Here is an 18,603-nt window from a genome sequence, read left to right as displayed (position 1 = left end):
CTGATGCTATTGATGCATATCTTCTCCCTGCCTTCAGTTAGTTAGCTAGTTAGTTACACTAGTGGGGAATCTATTTTATTGATTTTCTCCAAGAACCAGCTCTTTGATTCATTGATCTTATGTATTGATCTTTTGTTTTCTATTTTGTTTATTTCATTCCTTATTTTGGTTCTTTCTTTTTTTGTTCTAAACATGGAATTGCTTTGTTGTTGTTTTTCTAGCTCCTTCAATTATAAGATTAGCTCGTTTAGTTAGTGCTTTTCTAATTTCTTAACATAAACATTATCTGAGACAAACTTTCCTCTTAACACTGCCTTGATCGTGTCCCATTAGTTTAGATATGTTGTGTTGATGTTTTGAGCAGTTTTTAAATTTCCCTCTTTAATTTCCTCTCTAACCCATGCTGATTTAGTAGCATATTATTCAGGCTCCATGTTTGCATATCTTTCTTTCTGGGCGTTTTGACCTACTGGTCTCTAGTTTCACTCCATTATGGTTTGAGAAGATGCATGGTATAATTTCAATTTTTAAAATTTTGCTGAGGCTTGTTTTGTGATCTTTAATAATATGGTCAATCCTGGAGAAGCTTTCATGTACTGATGAAAAAAAGTGTATTCTCTGTTTGTAGGATGAAATGTTTGGTAGATGCCAATTAAGTTCATTTTCTCTAGAGTCTGAATTTCTGTTGTTTCTTTGCTAAGTTTCTGTCTCATCTATCTGTGCATTGATGTTAATGGGATATTAAGGTTTCCCCTATTAATGTATTGGAATCTATTTCTCCCTTTAAATCCAATACTATCTATTTCATGTAGCTCGGTACATTTGGTGTGTATACATTTATTATGGTGATTTCTTTCAGCTGAATGGATCCTTTGATTATTATTTGGCGGGCTTCTTCATCTCTTTTAATACTTTTCACATTAAAATCTGTATTATATGATATAAGAATAGCTATTCCAGCTCCTTTTTCCTTTCCATTAGTCTGGAATATCTTTTTCTCATCCTTTCACTTGCAGATTCTAGTAATCTTCATCAGTGAGATGGGTCTCCTATATGTGACATACAGATGGGTTTTGTTTTTTGATGCAGTCTATTCATCTATGACATCTGATTGATGAGTGAAAACAGTCACATTCAGGGTTAATATGAATAGGTGGAAATTTGGTCCTGTCATTATAGCAATGGGTCATTATTTGATTTAGTCTTCTGTTGTCCTTTTACTAGGCTGCTTTCCAGGTTTTCCTTTGGTTTTGGTACATGCTATTTCTTTTTTGTGCAAAGAGCACATCTTTAAGTATCATTTGCAGGACAGGTCTGGAAAAGGCATATTCTTTGAGCTTTATTGTGGAAGAAATTTATTTCATTTTTAGAGAAAGGAACGTTTTGCTGGGTATGTTATACTGGGCCAATATTTTTTTTTTCCTTTAAGAATCTGGAATATGTCACTCCATTCTCTTCTGGCCTCTGGGTCTGATTGCCATTCCTCTATATGTCTATTCTTTTTTTTCACAAGAAAAAAAATTTTGGCTGAAGGCAGTTTAATAATCATGTGTCATGCTAAAGAACCCTTTTGGTTAGCCCTGTTGGGAATTCTATGACCCTCCTGTATTCTGTTTCCCAATTCTTTCTCCATATTAGGGAATTTTTCCCTTATTATTTCATTGAATATATTTTTAAACTCAGCTTCTCTTTCTGCACGTTATGGAACTCTCATAACTCTTGCATTTGGCCTTTCAATGGTGTCTAAATTCTTGAATACTTTTTTTTTAAGCTTGACCCAGCTCTGGTCCCAGCTTTTTGATAGTTTCTCCATTATTAGAAGAAATATCATCCAATTCTGAGATTCTTTCTCCTGCTCCATTCATTCTATTATTTAGACTTTCCACTGAATTCTTAGTTTGCTCTTATTTACAATAGGTGTGTTTTGTTTTGTTTCAGTGTTACTATTTCCTGTGTGACCTATTCCTACAATTCCTTAAACGCCTGTATGTACTTTTCACTGTTGATAAGAAGTTTTGTAATGAATTTTTGGGATTCTGCAGCTCCCATTTTCTCTGTGTATTCCTTTGATGTATTTTCTAGATGTATAACTCTGAGGTTGCAGAGTCTTTTGCTCCTTTGCAGGGAAGTCCTCAGTAATACTCATTATGCCTCTGTTTCTTCTTTAGCTCTTGGTCACTGCAACTCTGGTTAGCAGATTGTTCTCATTAGGGTTGGTTTCTAAGCTATTTTACCCACATGTCTATAGGTTAGTTTTATTGATTAAGTTTGGTACACAGGTCCTTGTTTGTAGTCACCTGTGCCTCTCCGTCTAGTGAGTTACAGACCTGGGCTCTTACCCTAGGCTTCCACCACAGACTCCTTCCATAGCCCCAGCCTCTGGCTCACGCTTCTCCACCTCCTGTGATCCCATGCTGTGGCCATGCCATTGTCTATACAGCCTTTCTCCCAGTTCCAGATTAAAGCAGTGCCTAGAATTAGGGAGACACCAACTGTCTTAAATAATTGGGTTATTGATGGTGTTGATCTCAACAAAATCTGCTGGCTGTTAGATCTGAGGGCCACCTGGACCTATCTTGGGTGGAATCTTCAGAGTACTGCATCAGTACTGTCTTCCCTGTGAGACCAGTGTTACACACTTTGCCAGAAATGATTTTGCTTCCAGCTAGCACATGCATAGCTTACTGCTATCTCTCTAGTCCCTCAGCCTTCGTCACACTACACAAAATGTGCCTGATGTGGCATGTGTGGAGTTCTGGGTCTGCTGGCCATTAGGTCTGGAGGACAACCAGACCCATTTTGGTTGGAACCTAACCAGAACACCACTTTGGAACTGTTTTTGTTTGTTTGTTTGTTTGTTTGTTTGTTTTTCTGGGGGACCAGAGCAATGCACTGAGCTGGAAGCAATTTTGCTCCTAGTCTAGTGCTTGCACAGTTCACTATTGTCCATCCAGTCCCACGGAGTTTGTCCCCATGTACAAAATGTATTTGATCACTCATGGTTTAGTACGTGCTCAACTTACTGCTGTTCCTCCAGGCGCACAGCCTTTGCCCCCATGGACAAAACGGCTCCTGATCACTCCTAGTTTAGTGCATAAGCAGTTTACTAGTGTCTCTCTGTCCTCCAGCCTTTGCCACGGTATACAAAATGGGGCCCGACATGGTGCTGGTGGAGTTCTGCATCTACTTGCCTTTAGGTCTGGGGGCCACAAGGACCCACCTTGTATGGAACCTGCAGGATGTGAAATTAGCACTAGTTTCTCTATGTGATCAGTGCAATGTGCTAAATCAGGAAGGAGCCTGCTCATAGCCATCCCTCCAGTCCCACAGCTTTTGTCCCGCTATACAAAGTGGCAGCCGATGCAGCACTTGTGGGAGTCTGGGCTATGAGATCCACCCTGTTCCTGCCCTGTCTGTTGGGGTCCATTACTCTTTCTATCCTCGTGGTCAGATCAAACAAATAGCAGAATGAACAGTTTTTTGCCTGTGTTCACCTCCTAAGCTCCCATTGAACTACCATTTCCCAAGTTGATGCCACTGGAGCTCTGCCTGCCAGTGGAGTTTAGATCATCACACATCAGCTGCTCCTGGGTTATCTGGTTAGTGCTATCTAGCTCTGCTGTCACAGTTGCCTCCCCATGTCCAATGGTCTCCAGGCATCCCTCTGCCATTGGCCTGTCCTCTATGCTTTCCTGGAATCTGCCCTCTGTGCTTCACCCTGGCTAATGATTCTCCTGACATCTTGCCTTGCTTATGTACATGATTTTTAGATACAGAAAACTTTTGTAAATATAGAGAAACAAACAAACAAAAAATCAGGAAACAGAGACCATTCTAAAATGTGGGCAGATGTAGACTTGCCAAATTACAAAAGAGATATTCCATTAAGGAGACAAAAGCATACGGTGAGGACTTCTCATTATCATGAATAACCCAAAACGTGTGAAATTAGAATATGGTACTGTGGTGTGAGTACAGACGTGTGCAGCTATTCTGGGAAACAATTAAATAATTTATAGTTAAGTCAAGCATCTGTTTACCTTTTGATGCAGTAAACCTGCTTCGGTGTGTAAGTTTCACAGAAATTATTACATGGGCCACAAATGGACAGATACTGTTATTACAGTACTGTTCATGATGGTGGAGACCAGAGATGAATGAGTGGTAACGGTGGTGGCTGCATGGCATGACAGAATAGGAGGCAGTTAGAAGTAATGTGATTGGATTTGCAAAATACTCATAAGGTGTAAAGTGAAAAATAAGTGAAAAGCAGAATGAGATCCATAATTCAATGCCATTTGTAAAAATGTAAACACCCATGCAAACCAAACAGTGTTTATTTCATGATAACCCTTTAGGATAAGTACTTATGGAGGATAAAGGAGAAAAGGGAATGGGCATAAAGAATATATTAACAGGGAGAAGGACTCTTGCCTGGACCAAGAAAGATAACATGCCACAACCTGAGAGCAATAGTATTGATTTCATCCTTAGCAAAAAGAAAAAAGCGCTTTTCTTAGTACCTGCAAACATGCATCCATGTACTCCTAAAACTGCATCACTTAGAGAATTCTGACACAAATGTTTCGAGTTGTATCTCTACATGGACCCATCTGAGTTAATGTTTTCTTCCAAAGGTGAGCCCACCTGCAGCTGCAGCTAAACAGGGAAAGTGATGGCAGCTCACAATGCAGCAGCTCCGAGAGACAAGCAGAGACGGTCACACCCTGGACGACCAGCAGGCCGGGGCTAGAAGACCTGGACCTCGTGGACAGCATCCACCGCTTTGGAAGAGAAGATGGAGCATAGCTTTGCAGACCATCGGTGAAATTTCAAAACTCCAAAGAAGCAAGCCTATCAGTTAAAATAACTACCTACAGTTTATTTTCCTTTCTAAATACATGTTCATAAATAATGAGATACTAACTAAAAAACCTCCCTAGCCTTCTGATGATGAGCTTCTTCTGGCCTCAAAAGCCTCGATAGTAAAGCTCCCCTCCCCCATCAACGACAGAAGAGAAAGCTGTCAAGCGCTAAGATTCCCCCACGCCCCTGGTGGGCAGCTGAAATGGATTCCCTGTTTTATTCCAGGGATGTTCAGCAGTGTTGAAGTCTAGAAATAACTGCTCTTTTCTCAATTTAGATACGATGAATGGGGTGTCTTCTTTTTCAAACAGAAACATTCAAGGGAGCCTGCATGCATAATTTATCATGACGCAGGACCAGATAAAATTGATTTGCTGGATATACCCTGCCTCCATCTCCACCCCTTCTGGATACAAACAGGTGTCTCTCTAGAGAATCAGAGGCCAATGCTGGTGGCAAATGCTACAAAACAATTTATCAAGTTCCTCATTTTCGTAGATGACAGCATGATGGTTACCTGACCACAAGGACTACAGAAACAGTTTTTAAAGGATCGCTTGGTGCACCTTTAAAACTTAGTGACTATGAGATTTTGGATAAACTACTTAAAATTATCCAATGTTCATTATCTCAAAAAGATTGAAATAGTCTTAATTGCATATATTGTTAGGGGGATCAAATAAATCATTTAGGGGGAGGAGTTAAGCAGAGAATCCACTATTTGTGTTAACCTGAGGTCACTGCCTTTGAGTCACATCCAGATTTTACATATCTGCCTTGTATTTTTTTAAAAAGATTTATTTTTATTGGAAAGTCGTATTTATAGAGACTGGGAGAGACAAAGATCTTCTGTCTGTTGATTTACTCCCTAAGTGGTGATAGTGGCCGGAGCTGAGCTGATGGGAAGCCAGGACCCAGGAGCTTCTTCCTGATCTGACACTGAGGGTGCAGAGTCCCAAGGCTTTGAGCTGTCCTTGACTGCTTTATCAGGCCACAAGCAGGGAGTCTCATGTAAGGTGTAGCAGCTGGGACACAAACTGGCACCAGTAAGATCCTGATGCATGCAAGGTGAGGATGTTAGCCACTAGGCTACTGCACCGGGCCCCTCAAGTTGCACTTTTCATTGGGCTCATCTGTAGAGATGATTTATTTAGAGAAAAATGGCCCTTGAGTCCACATAAATACCATGATTATAACCTGTGCATTATGAATCCTCTCTCCAGATACAGAAGTCAACAGAAAACAGCAATGCTTTCCCATTTCAGTGAAAGCACCTGATAATTCAGCAGTGGATAAGCAAGTGAAGCTGTATGCCACTCCTTTCTGTGCTTTAAAGCAATTTAATGATTGATTTGCTTTTGTGTTTCCCTATTTATTACATTTTGTTACAAGCGTCACTAAGGGTTATATACACATACATGTGGATCTAGAAATGTTGCATTGTATAATCAAGTTAGCATGTTCATGTATATAATTAAGAGTGAATGAATGCATGGGCCAGCCACGATAGTGTAGTGGTTAAGGTCTTCACCTTGAACGCGCCAGGATCCCATACGGGGACCGATTCTAATCCCGGCAGCCCTGCTTCCCATCCAACTCCCTGCCTGTGGCCTGGGAATGCAGTCGTGAATGGCCCAAAGCTTTGGGACCCTGCACCAATGTGGGAGACCCAGAGGAGGCTCCTGGCTCCTGGCTTCAGTTTGGCTCAGCTCCAGCTGTTGCGGCCACTTGGGGAATGAACCATCGGAAGGATGATCTTCCTCTCTGTCTCTCCTCCTCTCTGTATATCTGCCTTTCCAATAAAAATAAATAAATCTTTAAAAAAAAAGACAATGCCTATCAAAGACCTAATTAAACTACTAGTTTAATCATGATTAGGCTGAGCCCAACATAGTAAGTTTAAATCCAAATTCCATGTCATATGACACAATATTAGGTAAATTATTGAACTCTGTGGGCCTTAGCTCCATCACCTATATGGACTAGTCACACAGTGCCTGGAAACTTATAAATACTTTGTAAATTGTAACTGCTGCTGTTGTAACTACTACCAGTAGTAATACTATCAAAGCTACTTTATTATTGTTGTCTAACGCCCAGTAGTACTTCTACAAATACAAGTATGTTCTTGTCATCTTCCGTCATGTTTCTCAGAAGCATGATGCTTTTCCATCGCAGTGTCTCATAGTGGCTGCTTTTTGAAGTTTGTTAAGTACATGAAGTATTAAGTTCAGAAGAATTGTTTATTGAAGAGCTCTGGCCCGGCGTTGAATGGGAAGATGTCGCTGTCACTAAAGAAGGGCCAGAGTGCAACCCTCCTTAGGGCCTCATGTTTACTTTGATGTGCCACGCATAAAAAATGAGCTGACACTCCTACCATGTGAAGACACCATATTGTCATCACCCTGCCTCCTGAACAGCTGAACCCGCACCCTCGCCCCACCTTGCTGCTCAGACTGCAGAGACCTTTGAAGGGAGAGAACACTACGGCAGGATTTTCCAGTGCTGATAATGAAGACGTTGTGTGGCAAATTGAAAGTGACATGCCTCTGAGTATCCCCATTCCCAGTCCGAGGGGAGGCGGGAAAGGAGGAGTTGCAGAAGGAAAACAAGCTCCAAGTTGATCATAAATCAATTGGTTCTGCCTTTCAGGAAGAAAACACCAGAAACTTTTGTATTATAACTCAATCTTGTCCTGCATCCACACGTCCATTTCTTTGCCTTTTGTTTTTGTGGTTTATAATCTTTGGATTTCTTTTTCTTGAGACTAAATGTTCATCTTAGAAACAGAGAGAAACATCACCTCTTAAAAAAGCAACTCTTATCATTTATCTTCCCTGTGGGGGGAAAGTGGGTGCACTTTGATGTCATTCTTTGTCATAGGCAATTGTTGCTGTGCCGTAAATTGAAAACAGGTTTTGCCTCTGAGGCCCCATTCCAGGCTGAGCAGGGGACACATGGAATACAAAGGTTTATTAGTATAAATGGGTAAATAATGAATGTTGAGTCTTGGGAACCTTGTCTTCCAGCTAGTCGGCTCCAAAAACATGCCATAATATATTTTTTAAAAATTCAACTAGGCAATATAGTCTCAAAGATAAATTGATCACAACTCCAACTGGAAAGGCATAGAAAACATATTGCCATGTTCATTTCTTTACAATAAATAAATTTGGGTTCATGAAATCCACTGTGATTTATTTTTTAAGTATATTGTAATCATCAAAAAGGGTTGACCAAGAACTTTGGAAATCAGCTGTTGAATAGATTTAGAATTAGAATTCATTAAGTCCCTTCGATGTCATCTGACCGTTATCCTAAGTTATTTTCTCTTGCTTCCTCCCTTTTTGACCTTCCCCCTTCTTCTGAAATATCATCTAAATAGAAAATTTTCACCATAAATTACACAGTACTTCCAAAAGCTTACAGTGATCTTTAACGCCAAAAGAAACTAAAATTTGATCAATGAAATTAAATCTTGTCTCTTGTTTTCAAAAGAAACTTTTCAAGTATTCAAAATAACATGCTTCAATTTTCAGATTATCTGGATTATGAAGCTATCCACCAATTTTCAAAATCATAGGGAGAAGCACATTTTTAAAATAAATATTGGACATTTTTTGGGTAATATTACAAAGAGTCCAATTGTTTTCATAATTTTCATATGCAAAAGTAGGGTTAGCAAAAAGAACTCCTAGGCAATAACACTCTAAATCACTTATAGTCCTGAGATGTTATTTCAAGCAAAGAGCAGCAGAAAGGGTAGGGATGGGTGGATGGGAGAGAGACAAAGGTAAGCAGTAGAAGAATTGCTAAGCTCCCAGGAGTCAAGTGCATGCAGACAAAAGCTCTGATTTAACATGTGGTCTTACTAGTTTGAGTGTCATGTAATACTTGACTGTGTTTAATCATGAAAAGGAGATGATTGAAGAATTCCAGACATTAAATGGATTCCAGACCTCCATTGTCTTTACTTCCTCATGTTTCCTGAAGGAGGGGATGTTAGATGTGGTTTTCAGGGCACCTTAATTCACAAGAGGCATAAGATGGTGGTGGGCACGGGCCTCCTACAGTATAAGGCTCCCAGAGATATTCAAAGACTGAGCCAGAAATTCACTGGTTATCCCTGCTGCTATATGTTTAATCTAACATTGCTTAACCATATTTTAACTTACATGCAATGTTATCGCATCTGGCCTTCCTAGAAGTTATAAAGGTATATTATTACCAACATAATTATGAGTGAACTTAGAACAAAGCAGTTAATAATGGGCCCAAGAAGTATAGAGTACTAACCTTGAAATAGTCCCTGACTCCCTCAATATTGAATCTAATATTTTCAAACCATACCACTTGTACCACCTATGATATGAAACAACGATTTGATAAAATGAAGAAGGAAAATAAGATGGACAATTTAGGGAGGGGAACTAGTATCCATTTCATAATCACTTACGTATCACTTGGTGTGCTCCAAGTACCCTAAAGTTTATTGTAAAGAATGATTCAGCAATACTCGTAAGCACTGTTTGAGCCCACTTTTAAAGATACAAATTCTGAAGCCCAAGAATTTAAAACACACACACACACACACACACACACACACACACATTTGCTTTAGGATATGGTAACCTGACTGGCATTCACACTATTATAAATAACGGCAAGCTACCTCTCAAGTAATGGTTTGGTTATTAGAAGCCCTTACATTTTAAGTCAAGTACTTAGTAAAGAACTCTGAAAAATGGTTTATTTATTTAATACTATTAATTATATTGATTTGTTGCCTCTTTTGGTAATGACCTTTGTGATAGAAGATTCAAATAAATTGATACAATTAAATTGCTTAGTGAATAATTGGGAAAATGGTGTTTGAAATTAGTTAAGTCAGGTTTACTTGGCTCAAGTATAGAAATAAGTATGAAGAAAACACAAAGGATGGAAGCTTGTCCAATACAATCAGCGTGGTTAAATAAAATCCTCTGAACAGGAAGTTTCTGAACAGCTTAGGTTACTAGAATCTTCCATATGCAGCATTTGGTCATCTGCACTTGTCACAGTCCATCTCAAGACCAGATTGCCTATGCACATTTTTTAACTCTAATTCCCACATCATCCTTACCTTAACTCCCAAATGTAAAACTAGCTTGCCCAACATCTTGAAATAACTCCACCACTTAAACAAGATCATCCTCAGAATCTACAAAAGGTAAGGAGGTGAAAGCCTCACCCTTTAAGCAGCACCTAGAAGGCTATTCCGGATGTATCTCACAGTATTAGATGAGCACACTTACATTCAAACGAAGAGCAAAGACAGAAGTTTGCCCAATAACCTCAGCAACAACACAGAGGACTATTTCATTTTTGTTTCATGGCAGATGTGCTCAAGAAGGTGAACTTTTAAAAGGGCTCAGAAAAGGGAAGGATGTGCAAATGAGAGTGTCAGAAAATGCACAATCCAAGCAATCACAAGGTTTACAAAATTTCAGTGTGCTCGAGAAACATAGATGATTCATTATTGCTGGAAAGTAAATTTGAACAGGAACCAAGAAGAAACAGAGCAGGAGTGAGGAGATGAGGCAGGGTCCTGTCCTGGAGACATTGAGGTTGTGGGAATGGAGGAAGAGCTTAAAAAATATAATCACAACTCTTCTGAGAGTGCACTTGATAAGTTCAAGGAGGAATTACTAATGTTTAGAGCTCCACCTGAGATAGTGTTAGTTAGCAGTGGTGGGGCAAAACGAATAAATTAATAAATTACACAGGAAAATAGATGAAACAGAGCTAGGAATGAGCCTAGCTCATTTGCTATTGAGACACTATAAAATATCAACTATGGGAAGAAACGGAAGTTTTACGTACTGAGGGTAAACATGAGACAGGTTGAAGTCTTTAAGAGGTGTTTACGTATTTCAAAGGCAGAGTGACTGTGTGTGTGAGAGAGAGAGAGAGTCAAAGAGACAGAGAGAGAGATTCTACCATATCCTGGTTCACTCTCCAATGATCTGCAAAAACTAGGTCTGGGTCAGGCCAAAGCCAGGAGCCAGGAATCCATCCAGCTCCACCACAAGGATGGCAGGGCTCCAAGTACCTAGGAAACTGGGAATTGTTCCACTGTACTCAAAAGTTACGGCATGTCTGAGGACAGCTATTAGTCCAGCTGATGACCAGTCTAAAACTACTTCTGAATGACTATTACTTTCTTTAATGTGGACAAACGGGTAAGATCCCATGAGGATTGGAGATGGAAAATCATTATTGTTTTCTGACCTGATCTGTCAGGCTGTGTCTTTTCTTTATTTGCCTCCTAATCTATTGTGCTTTAGTGAAGAGGGTTAGAATTGTATTTGAATATGGAATAATTCTATTGTTTTAAAGTACTTCTTTATTTGAAAGGCAGGGATGGGGAGGGGAGAAAGCAACACCGGTTAGTTCACTCCCAAATGCCCACGAAGAATAGTGCTGTGTTGGCGTCACACCCAGGAGCCAGTAACTCAATTCTGGTCTTCCACCTTAGTGGAAGGAACCCAACTACTTGAGCTAAAATTGACTGCCTCTCCAGGTGTGCGTTAGCAGGAATCCAGAATTCAGCTCTATGTATGAGACTTGAACTCGGGTATTCCAGTGTGGAAACTGACTAAATGGCTACTGTCAAGAGGAAATATTTCTTATGCACATTTTGGGAGAGATCTTCCCATCTTCAGAAATGTGCACAACCTATGTCTGAAGGCTTCTAAATCATAGTGAGGAGCTCCCTTATACGAAACATAGGAGTGATGGGCATGAGGAATGACAAAGGAGAGGCTGAGATTCCATTTTTCATCCCATATATGAGGCAACTGGAGTAAGATAATTGCAGAATATGGGCTTCTGGAAATTGGGGTGCTAAAACTTACCATGGTGTTTTTAAAAAGAGGGGAAACACTGATTTTGAGTTTATGTACTATTGGGAAGATATTGTTCATCTACAGAGTGCCTCTGGGTGACATATATATCATTGAAAATTGTAAAATTGTGAGCAGCTGCTCGCAGTTGATACAAGCATTCAGGAGAAGAAAGTGAATGCAATCCCAAACCAGAGATACATCTGAATAATCAGAATTTTGCCCAATTCTTTCTTCATCATCTTTAAACTCAAACAATATTTATTTTAAAAGAAAAAGCAGGAAACTACAGAAACAAGCATAAATGTTGTCTCTGAAGATATATTTCCTTTATTATTCAGCTAGGGGTTGCTTTAAAACTCATTTTTCATGATTACTCAGCACTTGCCAGGTCATACCCTAAACTGAGATGTGCTCCTCATTTGTGGGCTGAAAGGATGTTTCTTGAACCTGGAAATGCCTTGTCTCCACAAGAAAATCTACTCTTTTCCATGTCCGTGATTCATTTCAATTGTGCTATTAAATGGATTTTAATATATAACCCTGGTCTTTAAACAAATCTATTGGACTTTTTTTCTAAATTTAAAACCCCAGTCATGATATCTAAGGAGATAACAGTCATTACACGTTGGTGAAACAAACAAAAAGGATCATTTTACATATTGAAATATCCCACGAGGCACTTGGGTGCATTTAACTCTACTTAGAAAATTGCAAGCAATATGTTCAAAAAGCAGATACCAAGTAGACACAGTTAAATTTATGACACCCCCATAGCCACCAACAAATTTGCAAATACTAAATTAATCAGGGGACTACACATAAATAGTAACAGAACAAAGCTAATTGCCTAGAAAACATTATCGTGCTTATTTTGTCATTCACCACTTGAAACTCTACAAGTGTGACTTTAAAATCTGGATTCTAGGGTAGAGACTGAACAAGGAGAAAAACTGACGATGAAGTGGAGAGGCCTGTGGACATCTGTCAAAGCAGCCAAGACTCAGGAAGTTTAGGCACACAGCCAGCTTGGCCGTGCTGTGCAGCTTGCTTTGGAGCGTGGTCCTCCAACATCAAGAGGTCTAGCTTAGGGCTGCTCAGGCGTTGATATGTTATGAGACAGGCACTAGATAAAATGCAGATGATAAATATTTCAGTTGAAGACTATGTCAACTGACCTCATCCATTCATTGCATATTATATGCTAGTATGGAAATTTTACACTGATCTCTATTGATATGTCTGATGACTTTATGTCCTGTAAAAATAAACCTTTTTTTTTTATTTAACAAATGAATACACAGGGTTAGTAGATGTGGATCAGAGGCTGAAACTCTGAATTTCTGGCCAGTTCTTAGTTGATTGATGCCAAACCTCCTGGATCAAGTACCTCATGTTTAGTAGTGAAATTCTGTTAGTCCTGTGGTTTGAAGGTGGCCCCCGAAGTCCATATGTCCATGATTGTGTTGACTAAGATCCTTGCTTTATTTTGTCTTCAATGCAACAATGCCAAAAAGTGGGACCTTAAATAGGTGATTAGGCCATGAAGTCTCTGTCTTGTGATATGGTAACTATAAGAGTGGGTAAGTCATCACAGAAAGGGTTTCCTAATAAATGATTGAGTTTGGCCCCTTTTTAGCATAAATTCTTTTTTCTGCTTCTGTTTTCTACCATGATAAGACACAGTGACAATGCATTCAGAAGATACAAACCTTCAGTCTTGGACTTTCAAGTCTCCACAATTGTAAAAAAGAAAAAAATAGAAGTCTATTTTTTTATCAATTCTCCAACTTCAGATATGTTCATGTAGCAGAACAAGACAAACTAAATAGATGAATCATATTCTTATTTGGAATTTGAGAAGCCTGCTTCTAACTCTGCCTTCCAGTAGCTTCCAGGAGTAATCTTAAGGAAATTGCCTGACCTATTTATCCCTCAGTTTCTTATATGCGAAGAGGAGCTTGGATAATGAAAAAAAAAATCGTGTTGCTATAAAAATTTGGGGAGAGCTGAAGATGTTCTATATCCAGAACTGGCAGTGAAACATGCTAATAAACAAAACCCATCAGATGAGGGAAGAAATTAGTCATGAAGGCTGAGAAGTAGCAATAAACAAACTGGTCACATGGAATGTTAAAGGGCCTGCAAGAAACTGTAGAAATGATGGAGAGAAAAGAGAGAGAAAGTGAAGGAAGGAGGGTGGGAGGGAAGATGGAGGGCAGAGAGAGAGGGAGGAAGGAAGGAAGAAAGGAAAGGCAGAAAAAAGAAAAAAATAAAGAAAAATAAAGGGCAAAACACAAGCAAAAATTTTTTAAAAGAACAAATTCAACTGATTAATGAATATATATGACAAAAATGCTCAGCCTCCATAATCACTAAAGAAATGTATATAAGAATCATGTGGTCCCCCCTAACTCCAGTGAGAATGGCCTACATACAGAGATCAACTAACATCACGTTCTGGAGAGGATGTAAAAAATAAAAGATACCCTAATCCCTTGCTGGTGGGAATGTAGACTAGTGCAACCACTATGGAATAAGTATGCAGAGTGCTCAGACAACTGAAAAATGAGCTACTGTATAATTCAGCAATCCCACCGCTGAGAATATATCCAACTGAAGTGAAATCTGTATATTAGAAAGCATCTTGCATTTCTATATTAATATCAGCATAATTTACAATAGCAAAGACATGGAAACAAATTAAACTAATTCAAAATGAAAACGAGGAATTGAAATTATCCCTGTTTGCAGAATGACCTGATTCTCTACTTAATAGAACCAAAACACTCCATCAACAGACCAATGGATTCTTAAGAGACTTTGACAAGGTAGCAGGATACAAAATTAATAAACATAAATTGATAGCACTAGCACACACAAATGACTTCATGGCTAAGAAAGAAGTAAGTACATACCCTTTAAATTACTACAGAAGAACCTCAAACATCTTGGTATTACTCTAACCAAAGATGTGGAAAAATTCTATAATGAAATTTACAAAACATTTTTAAAGAAGAAATAGAAGAAGACATTTAAAAAATGGAGAAACTCACCATGTACCTGAATTGCCAGAATCAACATCATCAAAGATGCACGTTACCAAAAGTAATACATACAATGCTATCCCAATCAAAGTCGCAACAGCATTCTTCTCAGAAATATAAAAGCTGATACAAAATTTTATCAGAAAACACAAGAGACCACAAATAGCCAACATTATCCTGAAGAATAAGAATCAAGATAGATGAGTCACAATTCCAGACACAAGACATACTACAGAGCAGTGGTCATCAAATCAATCTGGTACTGGTACAGAAACAGAGATGAAGATTAATGAAGCAGAATAGAAACACAGAATGGAGCCTGCACATGTATAGCCAACTCATGCTTGACAAGAACCCTGAAAACAGCCCAGGGGAAAAGCCTGATCTTTTCAACAAATGCTGTTGGGACAATTGGATAGCAACCTGCAGAAGTAAGAAGGAAGAACCGCACCTGTCACCTTACACAAGAATCAGCCCTAAGTGGATCAAGGGCATCATCTGCACACAGGAACCATTAAACCGTCAGAGAAAGACAACAGAAGCACGCTTGGAGATAAAGGAATGGGAAAAAGGCTTCTTGAAAAAAACCACCAAAAGCACAGGTAATCAAAGCCAGAGAGAGAGAGAGAGAGAGAGAGAGAGACTACATCAAACATAAAAGTTTCGGTACAGCAAAGGAAACATCAACAAAGTGAAGATGCAACCAATGGAATGGGAGAAAATCATTGCATACTACACAACTGATAGGGGATTAATATCCAAGATTTACAAAGGGCTTCAGAAACTCAATGACAGCAAAATATACAACTCTGTGTTGAAATGAATGAATGAAATAAAAATATTTTTCTTTTTTTAAGATTTATTTATTTTTATCACAAAGTCAGATATACAGAGAGGAGAAGAGACAGAGAGGAAGATCTTCCATCCAATGATTCACTCCCAAAGTGACCGCAATGGCTGGAGTTGAGCCAATCCTGAAGCCAGGAGCAAGGAACCTTCTCCAGGTCTCCCACGTGGGTGCAGGGTCCCAAGGTTTTGGGCCATCCTAGACTGCTTTTCCAGGCCACAGGCAGGGAGCTGGATGGGAAGTCGGGCTGCCAGGATTAAAACCGGCACCCATGTGGGATCCTAGCATGTTCAAGGTGAGGACTTTAGCCACTAGGCCACAGCACAGGACCCCAGATATTTTTCAAAGGAACACATTCAAATGGCTAATAGACATATTAAAAATACTCAGGCTTCCTAGCTGTCAGTGAGACACAAATAAAAACCACATTGAGGTTCCACCTAACTTATACAGTGAGGTGGGCCTACATTCAGAATTCTACTAACACCTACTGGCACGGTTATGGGGAAAAGGTATCCTTCTTCACTGTTGGCAGGAATGTAGGCTAGTACAAGCATTACGGATGTCAGCACGGAAAATTCCATATGACACAGCTATCCCACTTCTGGGAATATATCCAAATGAAATTAAATCTGCATGTGAGAAAAGGATCCGTAATCCTGTGGTACGGCAGCACAATCTGCAATAGCAAAGACCTGGAAACAATCCAAATGTCCATTAAAAGAGAAGTGGATAAAGGAATTGAGGTACATCTACTACATGGAATACTACTCAGCCATTAAAAAGTTCGATTCTACCATTTGCAACAAGATCCCAACTAGATACCATTATGCTCAGTGTAACAATCCCCAAAGGACAAATATTACATATTGTCTGTGATATAAGGCAAACTTCATGTAAAGAAGAAATCAACTGCTTTTAATATTGTTCTTTTTTTTTCTGAAATTCAGGGTGTTTTGTTTTTGTTTTATTTTTATTCACTCAGAATGTTTTTTTTTTTTCCTTATTAATTTCCTCACTGACTCATAGGATACACAATAGCATCAATTCCTTCAGGAAGTTCTCCGATTTTCTTTTTTTCATTTCTTCAGCAACACATTGGTCATTTATATGGTTAAATAGCATGCTATTTAACTCCATGCTGTATATTTTCTATTTTCCTATTTATTTTGCTTTATGGCTTTTCATTTAAGGGGATATTTAGTAACTGTGTAGTAGAGACTATTGCATACAGATGTGAAGATATAATTCAGTGCTTGTAAAATAAAGACAAATTCCCAATGAAACTGTTGAATGTATCTTGACAAAAAAAAATGCTGGACACCCTGCCATTGTCCATACCTACAATGTTAGGATACAGTTAAATAGCATAGTGATAGACTTATGATTGATTGTGAAGGATTATACTATCGTAATAACATGTGGGAAATTATGAGTGCGGGAGGGATTCGGGGTGGGAAAAAGGGAAATCTCAGAGTTTCTGGAAATGTGTCAGGGAATAGTAAAATAAATCAATCAATTGAAAAAACATGCTTGCGATTTGTATTTCATTTTGACATTTTCATTTTACATGAAATAATTCTATAGTCTTGGGGGACTTCTACCTTCTGCCCTGCACCCTGCCATTTTCAGCCCTACTCACTGATTTTCTCTATATTACTACAATAGTATTATTCTCCAGCAATAGTCACAAATCCATCATTCTGCAATCATGGCATTGTAGCTACAGACAAAGGTTCAAAGACCAGCATCCTACTGTCATGATAGAGTTAACAGTTTCATGGAGCGTCCTCCTTTTATTTAGGAGTAGAGATGCAAACTAACTAGCAGGCTAGTCTCCATTATAAAGTTTATCTGGATGAATTTGTTTTTCTTGCCTTGTACTTCTGGCAAGAACTTCCAAAACTATATCGAAAAGCATTGGTAAAAGTGGATATCCTTGTCTTTTAAAAAAGACATCACTAGCCACTAAGAAAATGCAAGGCAAAACCACAATGAAATAATACCATACCCATGTCAGAATGGCAAAATACAAAACAGAGAGAGAACAGATGATATTGGTGAGAATATCAAGACAGGGCTACACTTGTATATACGTGTTAGGAATGTAAGTTAGTGCAGTCACTGTAGAAACCAGTACGGAGATAGCTTAAATATATAGGAGTAGACCCAGCACAGGTAGCCTAGTAGCTGAAGTCCTTGCCTTACATAAGCTGGAATTCCATATGGGTGACAGTTCATGTCCCAGCAGCCCCACTTCCCATCCAGCTCCCTGTTTGTGAACTGGGAAAGCAGTTAAGAGCCACCCAAAGCCTTGGAACTCTGCACCCATGCGGGAGACCTAGAGAAAACTCCTAGCTCCTGGAATCAAATTGGTTCATCTCTGGCCGTTGTGGCCTTGTGGGGAGTAAATCAGTGGTTGGAAGATCTTTCTCTCTGTCTCTCCTCCTCTCTTAAACTTGCCATATGACCCAACAATCCTACTGCTGGGTCCTGCAAGTTGGGAATGCATGTATGTCATGAGCGCATTGTATCGGAGAAAGGCCGTGTACACCAGCATGACTATATTAACGCTGTTCATAACAGTCAAAAGTTGGAATCACTGAAGATGGATGGAAAAAGAAACTGTAGTATACATGCACATGGAATATTATCAGAGTATGAAAGAATGAAATTCTGTCTTTTGCTACAAAACGGATGCAAGTAAAGTGCTGATTATGTTAAGTGAAATAAGCTGCATACAGAAGACCAATAACACATGTTCTCCCTTAAGTGTGTGTTAAAAGTTTTTAAAATGTGTATATTCATCACATTTGCTGCAAATATTGTTTTGTGAATGTTTAAATATTTTTATCCATCTAGTGCTTATGAATATTATATTACTGGGGTGTGTGTAGGCTAATCCTCTACCTGCAAAACAGAGAAGGACTCCAATTTTGTGTCCTGGCTGTTCCATTTC

The sequence above is a fragment of the Ochotona curzoniae genome, unplaced genomic scaffold (genome assembly GCF_017591425.1).
Source record: "Ochotona curzoniae isolate NIBS_2020 unplaced genomic scaffold, NIBS_Ocur_1.0 contig_4514, whole genome shotgun sequence".
NCBI lineage: Eukaryota > Metazoa > Chordata > Mammalia > Lagomorpha > Ochotonidae > Ochotona > Ochotona curzoniae.
Note: the sequence above shows the minus strand (reverse complement) of the source record.